We start from the raw sequence: 19,068 nt of genomic DNA, 5'->3' as shown, positions 1-19,068 counted from the left end.
GGAAGATCTGGAGGACGCGAATTAGGACAGAAGGCTAGGGTCAGTTTAGGTCGCTAGTGTAGGGCATTACTTGGTGGGGGTATTATTCTTGTTATGATACCTTGTTTCATGCTTTATTACGAATCTGTTTACTTTTCTCTGTTTACTATTACTTGTGGGTTTCGTATTTATGTTATGCCATCTTGTTCCATGCTTTGCTATGAATTTGTTTATTATTTCGTGTCTCGAGCCGGGGGTCTATCGGAAAAAGTCTTTCTACTTCTTTAGAGGTAGAGGTATGGACTGCGTACATCTTACCCTCCTCAGACCTCACTATGTGGGAATACACTGAATTTGTTGTTGTTGTTGTATTCATGAAATAATCAAGAACTAAACCTGCAATAAATTTTCATTATTTTGTTAGATGCTTGTCTTTCAAGCTACTAGAACGAGTAGTACATTTAGAAGAAAAAAGTGCTAGAATTATTTGTTGTTTCAGACAAAAAGTGCAAGAGGACACAAACACATTACATGACTAACTTTTGACCGTTGTATGTTATGCTATAATTATGTTGTAGCGTAGGAAGGCGCTGTGCTCAGGCTGCAAGGAGCAACTTCATTCAAGCATGATTATGATATCATTGACAACTCTTTCTTTCAAAATTTTAAGTGTACGGATAGATGCTAACTATCATAAGAAAAGAACTAGTGGTTTGCATAGATTGATAAAGTAATTTTCTTAATAACAATAAGCAGTTAAATTTTAAAAAATAAATCTAGAAAGAGAAAACGAGAGTAGAAAAGGAAACAGTAGAACAACACAGAGGAGAACAATGCATAGGAAAAAAGTAAAAATAAAAATATAGGGTTTGAAGTAATATAGGGTAAAGCGTAAAATAAGATTAGAAAAATATTAAATAAGGGCAAAGTCGGAAAAAGAAATAAGAAAACTATGGTATACCATCAAATCAGTGATTCTAAAAATTAAAGGATTTCATGATTACCAAACCATTAAAAAATACAATACCATACCATACCATACCTTTTAGAAAATAATCAAAACAAACATGGTTGCCTTGATAATCATATCATGCAATACCATGAGAAACCACCATCCAAACAGGCACTAGGATGGCAAGCTCATCTAAGGAAACTTTTCAGGTCTCGCTGCATGAAGGTTTGTTCTCCCTGGGCCAATCTGAAATCATCTTCTTTTTGTTGTTTTGTTGTTTTTAGCATTTTAACTTCAATCAAGTAACCTTAATGTCCTTTATACAAAAAAAAAATTGTATCGTGTTATGTTTCTAGTACTAAGGATATTGTTACTTACATTGGCGTCCTTCCTTAGCAAGTCTCTAGTATTCTAAGTCTGGTATTTTACTATGGTGGTGGAGTAGGGGTTTTGCTTGTGATACTAATAATGGTCCTTTCCAGGTAACTTTGTACCTTTATTCTCAAAGAAGTATTCATACTTCTGTAAACTTGTCCAGGGGCGGAGCTACCCTTGGGATAGGGGTTCATCCGAACCCATTCGACGGAAAATTATACTATATATACATGGTTAGAATTATTTTTTATGTATATTGATGCCGAACCCACTTCGATTAATTCGTACGTCCACGTGTGAAACCCTTAGTGAAAATCTTAACTCCGCCACTGCTTGTCGCTTGTCTAAGTGCGATGAAGAGCTCTGCTAGGATTGCTAGCTTCTCCGTTTTTAATATTAAATAAGCATGTGTGTTCGTCGGAATTGTCTTTACAGTTACAAATCAGGATATTTTAGTTTCAAAATTACAAAGCAAACTGTTTTAGTTGATTTCAAAAGCTAAGATACTTTTCTCAATTGTAATGTGTGAGATGATATTTTTCTTGAAATGGAAATTAATTTGCAACTGGAAATTGCATAGTAACACCACCAAAGCTCAGTATTTTACATAAAAATCATGCGTCACTAAAGATGAGTTTATAACTTACAAAAATACCCAGAAGTTTTGGGATGAGGGTGGGGGGGGGGGGGGGGGGGGGAGGGAGAGAAAGAATAAAGCTAACAAGATCTCACATTAGAAAGGAGATAAAAATAAGACATCCAACAAGTTTAAGAGGGTGTTTGGAAGAGCTTAAAAGTTGGTCAACATGGCTTTTAAGTCATTTTTTATTTTTTAAAATGTTTGATAATTTTAAAATTTGCTTAAAAAAGTCAAAAGTTATAAGTAATTCATTCCCTACTTGTTTTTTTGGCTTATAAGTCATTATAAGTTGACCAATAAAAAGATATTTTTATCCCTTATAATTCTCCTTTATTCCAAGACTATCCTCGGGTTTCCCTAAAACACTGTTCTTTTTCACTACAACTCACTACACCGTTCTAATTTATGAAATATGATTTTTATGTATTATTCTCCTTATTTAATATATAATTTTAAATTGAAACAATTATTATTATACAACATATGAATTTCTTTTCAGAAAAACAAAACTCACCAACAAAGATATATGGAGAATACTCACTGAAGATATACAATTTCATGTACGATTAATGAATGATCCATCTATATTTCACTATGCAACATTTGTATTTGACAATGTTTTAATAGTGATATAGTCATAATTCAATCAACGAGTAATATATTTTTCAATTAAGAGTCATTTTATCAAACAAATAGTATTATTAGTGACCAGCTATTTATCTATTAATGTAATTATAATGATTAGTAACATATATGTTTTGCTTGATGATTTAAACTTTTTAAACCAAAACTTTTTTTTTAGCGTATAAATTTAATAGTCATTCATAAAAATATTATATATAGAGAGAGAGAGAGCAGTTTAAATTGAAACTGAAGTAAAATATATACTAATTTTAATTTGGATCATTTTAGAAATAAAAATTAATAATAATTAACTTTATGTATTGTTAACAATTTTAAGGATATTTCAGACATTTTCACAAAAAAAAAAAAATGCTTAACAACATTTGTTTATCAAACACATTAACAATTTTTTTCCAGTTTCAACACTTTTATTCAAACACGTAACTGCTTATTTTTAAAATAAGTTTCAAGACTTTTAAAAACACTTTTAAAAAACTTTTTTAAAGCCACTTTTTTTGATTTATTCAAACAGGCTCTAAAGTATCTTTGTTACCTGAGATTTGGACTTGAAAAGTATCTTCTTTTTCTCGGAAAGTATCTTCAACTAATTATCATTTTTTTTGTTTTGCAGTGATATCTTTTTTCTAATCTAATGAAGTTTAACTTCTAAAATATATAGTTCACATTTATATTTTGGTTTCGTCCCCTAAATGGCATCGTGTGAATTAAATCATAGATGTGCTTAAACAGAGGAGGAAATGAGAAAACTATTCTATTATAAGGGAAAAATTTATGGTGAGTGAGATATGCTATGTAATAATTGTATGAGGATAGTTTTAATTGATAAAATTCATATTGCTGGTTTCAGTTCATTATACATTCTCCTTTTCTATTCTCGCAAATAAGTTAAAATAACACAACAATAAAATATATAAGTAAAAAATAATAGTGTCCTAAAATATATTTCATTCTCTTTTTTCCCTCTCTTTTTTTTGGTTAATTTTTTTCCCTCTCTTTAACATCTCTTCTCCAATTTTTCTCTTATGTATTTTATTTTCCTTCTCTTTCTATAGTCTTGATTTTCATTTATCAAAATCAAATAAAGATAAATAGATTAAATAAGAGTTGTTTTTCTAAGGAGTTACAAAGGTTAACTTTTTTTAAGTTGATTTAGTTGAAAGTACAAAAAATAATTTGTCTAAATTGATTTAGTTGAAGGCTACAATGTTTAATCGGAAAGAAAGAGCATGTTAATTAGTAAAAACACAAAGGAATATGAATAGCAAAAGGTAGAAAAATAAATACTGATGGTATCAATCTATTTTCTTGATAGGAGTAGGGGTGTTTAGGGTTCGATTTGAGTCGGTTATTGATCAAAGGTAAAACTAAATCAACGTAATTAATTTTTAATTTATTAAAATCAGACCATATATATATAGTTTCTAAGATTTCTGATGCTTTCTCTATACATTTTATGCATTCGAAATTATTGATGATAAACAGATAATAGTAACAAAGTAAACTAAGTGGGTAATAATAAACAAAGTAAACTAGTGAAATAATAATATTAGTAGATAATAATACACCGATAATAATAATATGATATAGTCTAATAATACAATATAATAAAGGATAATAATAATAGATAGATAGTAATAACAATAATATATATTATTTTATAATACAGAATAATAACAATAAGATATATTAATATAATAAACAAATAAAAATTAAGATGATGCACGAAGGAAACTATTATAAACAAAAGCAAATAAACAAGTTGTTAAAGCAGGTAAGTAGGTATGGAAATTAAAGCAGAGTTAAAGTAGTTGTGTTTGAAAATGGTGTGAAGTCCTACACAGTACTCCCTCATTCGTTGTCCTTAGTTCAGTGTAAGTGTCCAAGTCATAAAGATCAAAGTATATTTTCTCCTAAAAATAAAATATTTTTGCATTTTTTGATTTTTTAATTTTTTTAATTTGTTTAATTTTTTTTTAATTTGTACCCTGTTCTTATCTTTATCTTCAATTTTAGGTATTTTAGCAATATCTTCTTTAATCACACCCCGGGAGAATAACAACAGTCCTTTTTTTAATTTTTTGTGGACTTTTCAAATCCCTAGGAATATACAGATTAATCCATCGTTATTGCTTAAAATACTGAGAGAATAACCATATACTGGGGGTATGTTTATAAGTAATTTACTAATTTTACAAGACTAGAAAACTGGCGGTGAACCACCGGCGATCCAAATCTTATAATATTAAAGACACATCTACTAATAATTAAATATGTACACATCTACTAATAATTAAATATGTATTAATAAGTAATGAATTTTACAAGATCGAAAAACTGGTGGTAAACCGCCAATGATCCAAATCTTATAATATTAAAAACCCAACTGAAATAAAATATGAACTTGATTAATTCAAACATAATTTACAAACTTGGGAGAAAAATACAAAGATCTATGTAACGACTACTTACATGTCTTAAGGAAGAAGTGAGGTTTTCCTTTCGAGAGTCCCCTGAAAACTTGACAGCTATCGAAAAATGAAGAACTAAGAAACTACTATAGATATTTTTACACACTCTTTTTTTTTAACTAACTTACAAACTTTGGAAACTAAGAACTTTAAGGAAAACTAAGAACTTTATGAAAACTTTCTCACTCTTGATTTTCTCTCTCTAACTACTTATGTTTAAATCTTTCAAAGGAGGGTATTTATAGGCATTTGTGGACTTCAAATACACTTTATGGATTTCAAATCCATTTATATTTCAGAAGACTTTAGCCAGACTTTTGGCAACTTGGGTGTGACCTACGATCACATGACTATGCCTTTATTTTATCCGTCTATTTATTTATCTGTTATTGCATACATTAGTAATTTTGTCTTTCGTGGATATCGTCATTGCTTATTCTAAATCAAACTCCATTCCTAAATCTTCATCGGCATTTAGGTCTTATGCAAATTGATCCATGGCTGAGTTGTAGTCTCGTTCATACTCGTCAATGTCTCCGTCTGATAGTCCAAGTCTTGTTCCTGTTCTGGGTGATCTTGTCTCTTCTCTTGGAATTAAGAAAATTCTGGGTCTTGGCTCTAACGGTTCTGGATTCATTGCTATTTCTTTGGACAGTTGTTCTGCTAACAATTTTTTTATAAAGTCTACTACCATTTTTTCTATATTTCTTTTTTCATTTTTTTTTCTCAAGAAGAAAACTTTCTTAGTCTGAGAAAGGCTTCTTTCATCTATAGTTTGAGTACCTATGTTCTTGAAACTAGCTGAGAGTATTCTCCCTACACTTTTTGGCAAAGTGTCAGCCGTCAATGGATTTGATGAGTCTTTACCAGCCATTGTTTGAGCTGGACTAGCTGTATCATTACCCGATACAATAGGTTTTTCTACATTCATTGGGGAATGTACACCCATTAACGGATTTGATAAGTCTTTACCAATTACTGTTTGAGTTGGACTAGTTGTATCTTTACCCGATACAGTGGGTTTTTCCACTTTTGATGAAGATGGAGAATTCTTTAAAAAAATTTGAGTCTCATAAATTGGCTGAGTCTGTTGTGAAAGTTTAAAATGAAGAATCTTTATACGGTCTTGTAAAATACTTATATGTTCTAACATTTGTCCCTTTTCATTTACAAGGTTGTCATTATCTTGTCTTAAAACCTCATTGGTGTGATTTAGTCTTTTAAAAGCTCCAGTCATAGAGAATAATGATCACAAAATATAATTTGGTCTGTATCTTTTTTAATATTATATTAATTTTTTTTTGCGTTTTTGATTTTAAAGTTGGGGTACTAAAATAATTTAGCCTTAAATTTATACGGGCATAATCTAAAGCCTCTGTTAAATCATCAAAGCCTTTATAGAGAAGGGTTGTATAGTTTTTTTGCAGAATCCATTACCTCTGTCTATGTCTGAAATACTCCCTATGTCTTTCCCCTAAGAACAACATAAAAATTAAATCTGCTAGTGCTATTTTTCTCAATAAAATAATAACTTAGAGCATCCAGGACTGAAGTAAAGTATCTAATGTCTTTTGGTGCCTTGTTGTAGGAGATCCACAAATTGTCGATCAGGCAAATCTGTCGTTTGTCCATCCTTACATCTGGTTTTAATTTGAAAGTCAGATTGGATGGCTCATAACTGACGAGATTATGAGGTCCGAAGATTAGTCTTTCTAATTTTGGATGTTCCAACATTGTTAGTGGCTTATAACGAGTGTTGCTTAGTAGTTTATTTAAGTAGTCTTGAGAAGATGAGGTTTCCGCCTTTCCTTTGTCTTTGCCTGTATACATACTGAAACAAAAATTGTTAGTTGTATTCTTTTATTAGTCTACTTAGCTGATCTACTAGGTTATTGTTTTTACCTTTAATATGTTCTAGAACAATATTATAAATTGAAGTGGCATCTAGGAAATTTAACCACCTTCTTTTAGTACTATTTTTCTCTTTTATTTTCTGATAGAATTTTACTATAGCCTTGCAGTCTGTTCTTACTAATATTTCTGGCTTATTTAATATATAAAATTTAAAACTATTCAAACCGTAAATTAATGCTAGTGTCTCCGCATCTATGCTATTTAATTTACCCTTTTCTTTATATTTTCCACTTGAATAAGCACATATTTTTTCATCATTTTTGTCACAATATTTATTAGGCTTTGCTTTTAATACTACTCCTCATCCTTGAAGGCTTCCTCTGTCTCAACTATTAAATAATCCGTTTCTAATGGTAACGTTAAGTCTGAGATGTCTTGTATCATGCTTTTAAGTTGTTGGACTAATTTTATGTCTTCAGTATTGAAGGTTTTTTGGCCTGTTGATCCTGTTTTAGAATATAACAGTCCTGCTACTTTACCTAAGTCTTTAATAAAAGCTCTAGCATAATTTATAAGTCCTAAATTTTTTTGTAAATCTTTAGTCTTGTCTAATCTATTTGACATTTCTAAGACTTTTTTAGCTATGTGTGGTTGTAATTTTATTCTACCATCTACAATAACTACTCCTAAAAAATTAGTACTATTTTTACATAATTCCATTTACTTCCTACTTATTACTATTCCATTATCTACAAATAATTTAAAAACTTGTTGTAAATGTCCTAAATGTACTCTCATATTATTACTAAAAACTAGAATATCATCTATATAAACCAATACAAAAATTTTATAGTCTCTAAAAATACTATCCATTTTTCTTTGAAAAATTGGAGGAGCCGTTTTTAATCCGAACGGCATGACCAGCCATTCAAAATGTCCTTCTGGACATGTGAAAGCTGTCCATTCTATACTATCTTCATACATTTTAATCTGCCAATATCCAGATTTACAATCAAATTTACTAAATACTTTTCTTCCTTGTATTTTATTTATTAATTCTGTTTTGTCTGGTAACTTATACTCATCCATTACAGTATTATCATTTAGTCTTTTGTAATTTATTATCATTCTAGCTTTTCTTCTTACTATTTCACTATGGTTTCTTACTATGAAAGTTGCTGACCTATGTCTTGATGTAGATCTTCTAATTATTTCTAATTCTAATAGCTCTTTTATTTGTATTTCAAAGTCTTTAAGATCTTCATTTATAGCCTCTATAGATGTTGTTTATAGTATATTCTGGATTAAGTATTTCTAATTTGCAGGTAATTTGATTGGAGTCCTAATATTGCAAGGGTTTTTCTCTGATTATCTCTAGCTTATCTAGGATTTGTATTATTTTTTTAAGTCTTTTTGATCTTTTATTACTCCTATATGTTGTATACTCTTCTTAAAATTGTATAATTCTGTATCCATTTCTATTAAAGTATAGTCTTTTTCTGTTTCTTCTACTACTAATAAATCTTGTAATTCTTCATACATTGTTGCCTTTTTATTATCATTACATGCATAATTTTCTCCTTTATCACATTCTAGAGTTGTTTCTGATTTTAATTGATCTTTTGAGTTTTTGATTCTTTCTTCTGTCTTATTTTCAAGAAAACGATATTTAGTTAGCAAGGGTTGTGTCTGCATTGGTGCGTGAGTGATATTACCAGCGAATATTATCTAATTTTTCGTAACAAGACATCCTCCATTAATTTGTACCATAAAGTCTAATCCTAACACAAAGTCTGTGTTTAAATCTCTAACTAGTATTTCATTAAGTATATACGATGGTTGGTAGAATTTTTCACAAGTATTAATAAAAATTATCTTTGGTTTTGGTATATAGTCTGTATAGGTATTATATGTTCCGTCCATTTGCATGAATTCTTGAGGTTTTGGCAATTTTTTAATTAATTTTGCTGGTAAAATTCTACTATTTAAAATGCTCTTTGTACATCCTGAATCAACTATAGCTAAAGTCTCAAACTCTTAGTCTTGAATTTTTATTCTTGTTAAAACCTTGACTGTACTAATTTTCTTTTCTTCATTACATACCATTCCTTCAAATGGTAAATTCATTGATTTTTTAGCTTTATTTTCAACCAATGTATTTTATAATTCTACCTCTACTAAATCTTCTTCTCTAATTATCTCTTTATTGTGCACTCTTATCTCTAATTTTCTTAGTCTTTCTTCTAATTCTAATATTCTGTGTTCTGTTGTTCTGATTATTGGTTCCTTGTTGTAAAATTTATTTAAATTACAGGTTGATTTTGGAGTTTCTAAGATTTCTGATGCTTTCTTTATATATTTTATGCATCCTTCCTTGTAACATTTCCTACATTTTGCCCTTTTATTTTTACTTGGAAACCACTTACAAAAACAACACCTATTACTGTCTAATCTTTTTACTTCCTCAAATTCATGTTCACATTCTTCTATCAAATTTACTAAATCATAATAGTCTGAGTTTGTCTTTTCTAATCCTATTTCATTTATAAATTTCTCTTCTCCAGAATCTGAAGAATCAGATTTATTTATTTCTTTTTCAAAAGCTTCCATACTTCTAATAGAGTATATACTTTCATTACCTGACATATATTCGTCTACATTTATTAAATTTTTATTTACATCTTCTATTAATTGTGCATTTCTAGATCTATTATTGATTCTTTTTGGACAAGTATTTGCTAAGTTCTCTATGCTACCGCAGGTACAATATTCTAATTTATTTTTGTAGGTTCTATTGGTGTTATATTTTCTTACATGTTTATCCTTATCTAGGTATGACTTCTTTGTAGTTGATCTTCTTAAATAATATTTTTTCTTAGGGCGATAGTCTTTTTTATATGCCTTTCTATATTTCTTCTTTTTATAATCTTGATCATAATGTTGTGTAGTATATATGTTTTTACAAAAATCTATATCATTTCTTTTTAATTTCTTTTGTATCTGTATATTTGTACATTTTTCTTGTAATACATCCATTACATGTTGTATTCTCTATCCTATTGACCACGGGTTGTTTGGATTTTGTATTACCCCATCTTTCTTGGATTATTTTCTCCTATCTCTCTCCCTAGAGCCCCTGGTAATTTATTAAATAATCTAGCTCCTAGAGTCTGATCAAATGAGTTCCCACTAATTGTGCAATAATAAAAGTAATCATTTAGAAATTCTTTGATTCTTGACCAATGATCAATACTTAGTTGTTCTAAATTTATTAGGGTTTTTTACTGCAATACCACTAATCCACTATTGGGATCTTCTCCTGTTAGTAAAGTATGTATTTTGTTTACAAAATTGTATGGATTTGAGCCTGGTTCTACTAATTCTTAAAAGTCTTGTGGGAATACTGTCTTATAAACTTCCCAAAGTGCTTTAGTACTTTCTCCTAGAAATGTTTCTAAATATCTATACATAATTTCTGCATCTGGTTCTTGATTACCTTGTATATGTTGTATGTAGTCTGCTACAACTACATTTTTCCATATATCTATTACATTATTCCATGCCTGAGGATCATGAGCTGGTAAATTTAGAATTTTTCCTTTATTACCACCTTCTTGTAATCTAATGGGTTCTTCTATTGACATTCTTCTTCCTCTAGGTTTTATGTCTTGTTCTTCTTGAATGTCTGAGTTCGTTCTAAATACTCTATATCTTGGTAAATTTTCTTTTGTTACTGGTACTCTTTGCATACCGATTGTTCTCTGGAAAGGGCTTGCAGTGCTTGCTGCACTTTCCATAAATTTTTTTATACTTTCGTCTATACTATAAATCGATTCTGAGTCTTCACCCTTTTGTTTCTTTTTATGTGTATAACCATAATTATCTGTTCTTAATTCACATTTTATAAAATGTTCTTTCATTTCTTCAAGTTTTAAGTTTCCTAATTTACAACCTGTACATTTAAATACTCTATTGCTATTTATTTCGTATATGACTTCTACTTTCATTATGAACTTATTTACTTCAAAACCTTCTTTTAGTATTTCTATATTCATGAAATTAGTGCCCTCACATTCTTCAATCTCTTTCTCAGTTTCTTTTTTATTCGTGTATTGGTAGTCTGTGAATCTTATTGAAGCTTCTCCTTTATTGTTTATATATATTAAATGATCAGTTGTTCTAGTATTTCGTTTTTGGAAAATTTTTCTAAATTCCATTCTAGTACTGCATAGTCTTCAGAATTTATCTTTAGGGGTTTCATTAATTTAATACTTTTATTTTCCATTAAACTTTCTACATCATCTATCTTTAGATTAAATTTTATACTTCTATTAGTGGCAAGTTTTCATATAAATCCTACACATATTAGTAAATTATTATCATTATTCATTTCTTCATATCCTTTAGTCTGAATTCCTATCTTTATATATTTTTCAAATTCTACAGAGTTTATCATATAATCTGGACTACAATAAAAAAATCATCCATTTATCGACAAGTCTACTTCTGTTATTTCTATTATGGATCTTTTCAAGTCTGACCCTACTATCATTTATTGTAACTAATACCTTAGTTCCTAAATTTTTTCTAGTTAGGCCTTTTAATCCTGCTACTATAAGTTCGATATGCATGAGGCTCATATTTGATTTTTCAATCTGTCTTAAAGATTCTAGACTTATTAAATTTACACTAGCACTATCATTTCCAATTACGCATAATTTCTCTTCCCTATAATGTTTATATAATTGTTCCATTGAAAATATTCCTTCATTGTATAAAGTTTTAGCACTTAATAATTTTAATTTATTTTGTTGAAAAAGTTGTATATCTTTGTCTGTGTCTACTATCTCTTCTAACTGTTGTCTTGAATTCATTTTGGGTCTATTTATGATTCTTGATAACATGTTTGTTGTTAATCTTTCTTAGGTAAAACTTGGTCTTGATCTACTTGGGGATGCTGAAAAAAGGTCCATGATTTTAGTTTAGTTATTTTAGCTTCTTTTAGTTCCTTTTTAGGGGTTATTTCTATCTTTTTTAGTTGCTCTATTAATTTGTCTATAGTTTTATCTTGGCTGTCTCTTTGTTTTTCTTCTTTTAAGTTTTTATTAAGTTCTAATAGTAATAAAATTATAATATTATTTTGTTTTATGATTAAAGGGTCTGTTTTTCCTTGGGGTTGATGATCTGATAATCCTTTGAGATTTGGTTGAATTTGTGCAGCCTTTTGTAATATTGCTAAATAAAGTTTATCTTGTAGTATATCATTCATGAGAGTATTATATGTCTTATTTGGTTAATTTCTTTTTGTACTTCTTGTAATACTAGCTTTATTTCAGAATTTTCTAGGTTACCCTTGTCTTTATTAATTAAAACTTTAAATTTTTTATCTAATTCTGCTTGTTGGTTCTTTAGGAAATCAAAATTTAATTCTATTTTACTTAACAAATTCTTTTTTTTATTTTGCATGTCTTCTAATATCTCTAGACTTTTTGATATTCTTGTATTTTCCTTTTGAACTTTTTCTCCTAAGTTTATTATAAAGTCTGTAATAGTATTTAGTTGTGGATTATCTCCGTGAAATATATCTTCTCCGTTATTAAAATTACACTTAATAAGAGAACTGTCTTTTAAATGTCTGTATTTCTTTTCAGCTTGGATTGTTAGATCTAAATATTCTAGTTTCTTTAAATTATCAATTTTTACACTACTATTTTTTATCCTAAAGGTATTTTGCTAATACAGTGGTCTCTAATAGTATTTATTCTATAATTTCTGTAGTCTATACAATATCTAATACTTTCTAATTTACACTTAAACAAACTTATATGGTTTACACAGTTTACTAATGTTATAAGGTCTGAGATTATAATGGCTTCTGATAATTCTATAACTTCTAATATTTCTATTTGATTTATTAATATTTGTTCTTTTTCTAAACTTTCGTTTCTTAGTCTTATTTCTTTATATAATCGATTATATTCTCCTTGTATTTGTCTCGCAAAAGGATGCGTTTTCATATATTTTTACTTAATTTTATCCTAAAGGAATATCTACTAGGTCACAACGTTTCTTTAAATAACTTATCGTTCTATTGTAATATGTTATGTCGTTTCTAAGTCCATGTAAACCCCATATTATTTCACTTAAATATTCTTTGAAAAATTCTAATTGTGATGTTTGTACAGTTGCTAATGAGTCTAGATAGTTACTGAAAACTATTTCTTCTGCTACTTTTTTTGCCCCTTTTCTTATTTCTTCGTTTAAAAGTCTATATCTGAATCGTATATCGTTAGCAAAAGGATGTCTTTTCATTTATTATTATTTCTAGACCTAAGATGCTTTATCAATTCGTACTCTAAATCGGATATTATAGTGATTAGGATATCTAGTCTTCGGATCTTCTTTTGTATTATTTAGTCTTTTATCTTCTAAATATAAACTATATAAATTATTCTTTATTTCTTCTAACGATCTTGTATTTCTATGAGGTGTATTCATTAAGCTAAATAAAAAGGATGCATGTCTCTCAAAATTTTATCTACCCAAAGTCTCCTAGAATCTTAGGGCTTTGATACCAATAATATAGATATATTGATGATAAATAGATAATAGTAACAAAGTAAACTAAACGGGTAATAATAAACAAAGTAAACTAGTAAAATAATGTGTATATATATCTATGTATATCGATATTTGTTTGGTTGTGTGAAAAAATAGGGAAAAAAGACAACAATTCATTGAAAAAAAAAAAATCCTCATATTACCACATAAAATAATAACATGATGTACATCTAATACGAGATATTTAAATAGTAAATAAATTTTAATGGAAACTTATATAAGATATTTAAAGTTACTCATAATTAATTATGTATATATAATTATAATATAATTTTTGATTTGAATCATATATTTCTTTGATTTTCTTGAACAAAATTAAAACTAAATAAATTATTACTGATTTTTAGAAATGTAATTCTAAACCAAATCAACCAAATAAAATTTAAATTATTTAATTAATTTAATTAAAATTGTATTTCAATTAGTTTTTGCCTAAATTATGGACACCCTAGATAGAGGTTTAAAAAGAGGTGAAAAATATATGAGAGAGAAAAATGAAGCCACAAAAAAAGACAAGCAGTTGGAAAAATGAGAAATACAACCCAAAACGTGAACTGCAAAGTTGAAACCAAAGTATAGGAAATGAGGAGAGAAGTTGTGTAGACAAAAGGAGTGAACCACTTATCAAAAAATAAAAAGACCTCATACAACTATTATAAATTGTCTCAGCCAAATTAAATTTTTTGACGAATATAAGAAGATATTGATAAGACAAGATAATGAATTAAATTATAAACGTACTTATTCCAAGGCACTTTTTGAATATCTGTTGTAAAGGATAAAAGTAAACACTTTTTGAATATCTGTTGTAAAGGATAAAAGTAAAACTAGGTGTTGAGTAACTTTAATGATATAAGATTGGATATTATGTCCTCTTTGGACAAATGATATTTTTTGGGCCATTAGAAAGGATAAGTAGGCAGGCCACCCAGCAAAGAAAATGACAAGTAGGCAATTAATTTGAACACAAGGAGTATAAGTAGAATTTATGTACAAAATAAAAAACTAAAAAGTTAGGTTAGTCAAATTCAAACTCTCATATTAAGAGTGAGTTTGGTACGAAGGAAAACATTAATGTTTTCCACTTTTCTCATATTTGGTTGGCTTAAATGTTTTGAAAAATATTTTTCAAATCAACTTATTTTCCTTAAATCTAAGGAAAATGACTTCCCTTCAAAAAGTAAGAAAAATATTTTTCAAAACTTTCTTTCAACCTCATTCGTAAGTTAAAATGTTCATACAACTCTCAAATCATCCACCCTACTTCGAACCCCAATCCCCTACCCCCACCCCATCCCACTTCCTACCACCCTCATCCCAAAAAAATATTTTAATTTTTTTCTGACCTCATCTCCTGCCCAAAATTCACCCTCCCCCCTCTAAATTTTCTTTTTTTTTTTTTTCAAAAAATATTAAACTTTTTCTTACTTTCCACCCCGACCCCCTACCAACCCCCTCTCCTTTCCAAAAAAAAAAATTAATTTTTTTATATTTATTTTTTAAATTTTTCCTACCCCACCCCAACCCCCACCTTCTACCACCCTCCATTCAAAAAGAATATATCAATTTTTTTTACCTCATCTCTTACCGAAAAACTCAAACCCCTACTCCCTAAAAAAAATATTTAATTTTTTTTAGAAAACATTTAAACTTTTTTCTTACGTTGTAACATATTAGGCAAAAAATTACGTTGGCGTAAAAATATTTAACATATTAGGCGTAAAGGATAAGTAGGCAACATAAAATTTACCCCCCTCCCTCCTAAAAAAAAATTGCTTTTAAAACAAATCAATTTCACCCCTATTACCTATTTTGACAACCCCAACCAACACCTACCAACCCCCTTCCCTTCCAAAAAAATTATTTTTTTAATTTATTTTTTAAAAAATCATTTATAACTTGTTTTCTTATTGCACCTTTTTTATCCTATTTGTTCTCATTGTTTTTGTTAAACTATATACAAATACTTTTCGAAAACATATACTTACCCAATTTGCATAACGAACACAAGATTGTAAGTAACAAATAACTTATTTTTTTAGAAAACATTTTTCCTCCTTCATATCGAACACACCCTAAAAAAGCATTTTTTAAAAAATATATTTTTACTCTTTAACTAAACACTAAAATGTATTTTCTGAAAAATATTTTTCATTCATCAACCAAACGCTAGAATTTTTTTTTTTGAAAAATATTTTTCACTCACCAACCAAACATAATAAAACAAGTAAGAGATCAACTTGCTTTCTAGGAAATTATTTTCTGTGGGAAATATTTTTCTTAATACCAAACACACCTTAAAGGGTCGTTTGATAGAGTGTATAAGAACAATGCAGAATATAGTGTATTAATAATGCTTGCATTAATAATGCTTGTATTAATTATACTTGTATTAGTTATGCATGTATTATTTCTTATACATTGTTTGGTTTGATGTATAAGAAATAATACATCTTACATAAAATCTATAAAAGAAATATTTGTTTACAAAAATACCTTTCTTTGATTTTGTACACTTTTTTGCAATAAATTATTTTTGCCATCTCAAACATAATTAGTATTGTTAAACTAGTATATAGATGTTTCAGATTAATTGTAACACCTTCGTCTTTGCGCATGAAATATTACGCCAGCGTATTAACATGGTTGACACAAAAAAAATATAAGAGGTAAAATTAAGAAATAGCCTCATTTTTTTTAATCTTTTTAAAGACCCTCGAAGCAAAGCAAAAATATGTTACAATTATTTAAATCAACTAGTCATTGTTGTAGATTAAAATGGTGGAAAAAAAACTGTAAAATATTTTGAAAAGATTCACTACTGCAAATTAAAATGACGGGAAATGGAATGGTGAAATATTTTGAGCGGAAAATTGAGGGGTATTAAAGTCATTTAATAAGTTAATGCATGTGTTAAAAGACATTGTATTACTAATACATAGGAAATAGAGTGTATTACTAATACACACTTCAATACACAATAGATTGTATAACTAATACATAGCCAAAAAAATATACCAAACAAGGTACTAGTAATACAGATTAACTAATACATGCACTATATTTTCAATACACTCTACCAAACGACCCTAAGTGTAACACTATGCCGATGATCAAAGGATATAGTCTGTGCCTGCTATCTCTTAACATTAGGATGTTCTACTTAGGTGAGTTATCTGCTGCGGAGATATAAAGTAAGTTATTTTTCAGTTTTTTTTTTAAAAGTATAGGGCCAAGAGGAGCCCCTTCATATTTGTTTTGCATTGAATTTGTTGTGATATCTGTTAAGGATTTGTACATACATTTGATTCACTAATCGAGTTTGCATAGTGATATTTACAGAAAGGAACATTGGTGAAAATTTTGAGAATTTCAAAAGTTGAAATTACGTGGACTACAACTATTATTTTAGGGTATGTTTAGGTAGACGACATATGTCTATTATTTTAGAGTCTTATATAGATTGTAGTTTTCAGATGTGGAGTAAAAGGTAAACTTTAGTATTGATTGTAACTTTCATTTAAGTATAAGGTCGAACAAAGCCTAATGTGTACCTGTTGAGTTTTGTGTTTGTCGTCAGACTTTATGAAGCATCTTTGTATGTATTCTGGCTAACTAACAGATTTTGATAGGCTTATTAATGAAGAAAACTCTATCGAAATTTTTAAAAATTTTGAGAGTTAGTCAAATTTAAAGGCCTTAAGATGGTTAAAGTAAAGTGAAAATTGAGTAGGTGATCTCGGGAATATCTTAGGTAAGTATGAGATGTAAAATAAACTTCTCTCTTGTTGCTGATTTTCCGGTTAGGGGCGGACTCATGTGTAATTTTGGGTGCTCCAGCACCCACTAAACTCGATGTATATTATAAGAAACACAGAATAAATGGTATAATTTATTAAAAAGCACCCAGAGAATAAACATGTGGTTGGTTGTAGTGGCTTGAGGATGTGACTCCCATGTCCAGTTTTCTAGGTTCGAATCCGCGAATGTGCACCACCAATGGTTCACCATGGCCAAGAAGAGAGGGAGGCCCAGAAAGGATCAACAACTTATTACGGTGGGAAGTTCGATAAGTGCTAAAATTATCGCTGAAATAATCAATCGAGATAATATGCAGCAAGTGGTAACTCCAATCGAGGCTCAATTACAAGCAAGTTCACTGAGGGTTGGCTCCTACAATCCGACCTCAACAAAGCTCAATTTGAGTAGTGTTCAACATGAGCAGGGGAATAGGTCACAAAATTTTTTTTACTAACTCAACCCCACTCCGAATCAAGATCTACAAACTAGGAGTGATGGGAATCAAACTTCATATATGAGTGGAGCTATGGATACTCCTATGGTGAAAGCTCTATCGGAGACGCTAAAGCTAGAGCGAACAACGAAGGCTCCATAGACAAGTTTATTTGCGGGAAACAGATCGGCGAAAAATGGTATGTCTCTATCTTACGTTAACTCCGATATTGTGAAAGGCTCCATAGACAAGTTTGTTTGCGAGCAATAGATCGGTGGAAAATAGTATGTCTCTATCTTATGTTAACTCCGATATTGTGAATGGAAAATACATAGTTAAATTGGACAAGTCAGAGGTTGAAATTGAAACAACGAAATGGAGAAGAGCTTTAATTATGTATGTAGTTGGGGATCTTCCTGGTTACAATTATATGAGTAAATATGTTGCTCAAAATTGGGGAAATGTGGCTGCTCCTGAGATATATTACCACGAAGAAGGTTATTATATTGTTAAATTTCAAACTATTGATAATCTGCAAGAAATACTCTGTGGCGGACCTTATAACATTAATAGTAGACCTATTATTTTGAAATAGTGGACTGATATAGATTTCAATGTCGAGTTCCTTAGAGAAATTCCATTGTGGATTAAATTTCCCAAACTCCTCGTGAATTATTGGGGATGTGATTCTTTGAGTAGAATAGCAAGTACTATTGGTAATCCGTTGTTTGTTGATAGTTGCACTGCTCGACAAACCAGGATATTTTATACAAGTTCTGGTTGAAAAGAATGTAACAAAGGCCTTACCTGAAGAGGTGTATGTGACTGATCTTTTTGGCAGAACCTTCCTACAAGCTGTGGAGTTTGAATGGAGACATGCTTTCTGTAAAAAATGTTAATAGATGGGACATGATTGCTCAAAGCAAAGCACGACTAAATGACACAAGGAATAATGGTGCAAACCAAAAAAGATAGTGCAAAAGTGGATGAATAAGGGGCATACCACACAGAGACCTACTACAAAGAAACCAATAGAAAATAAATCCACAAAGCCAACACCAGGGAACACCACGATGATTGAGGTGCAACGAGTGGTGGCAGGTCATGTTCTCCCTACCGAGATAGTAAAAGCTATGGGTAAACAAAAAGATAAACAAGTTGAAGAGACTACTCATACTGTAGTGATTACTCAGATTATTGTTACGGATAATCCAAGCATGTCTTTCGACATAGCAACAACAAATGGATTCCAGCAATTACATGGTGAAGACAATGAGGATATAAAAAAATCTCCCGACAC

The sequence above is a fragment of the Capsicum annuum genome, chromosome 7 (assembly GCF_002878395.1).
Source record: "Capsicum annuum cultivar UCD-10X-F1 chromosome 7, UCD10Xv1.1, whole genome shotgun sequence".
In the NCBI taxonomy this organism is placed as follows: Eukaryota; Viridiplantae; Streptophyta; class Magnoliopsida; order Solanales; family Solanaceae; genus Capsicum; species Capsicum annuum.
Note: the sequence above shows the minus strand (reverse complement) of the source record.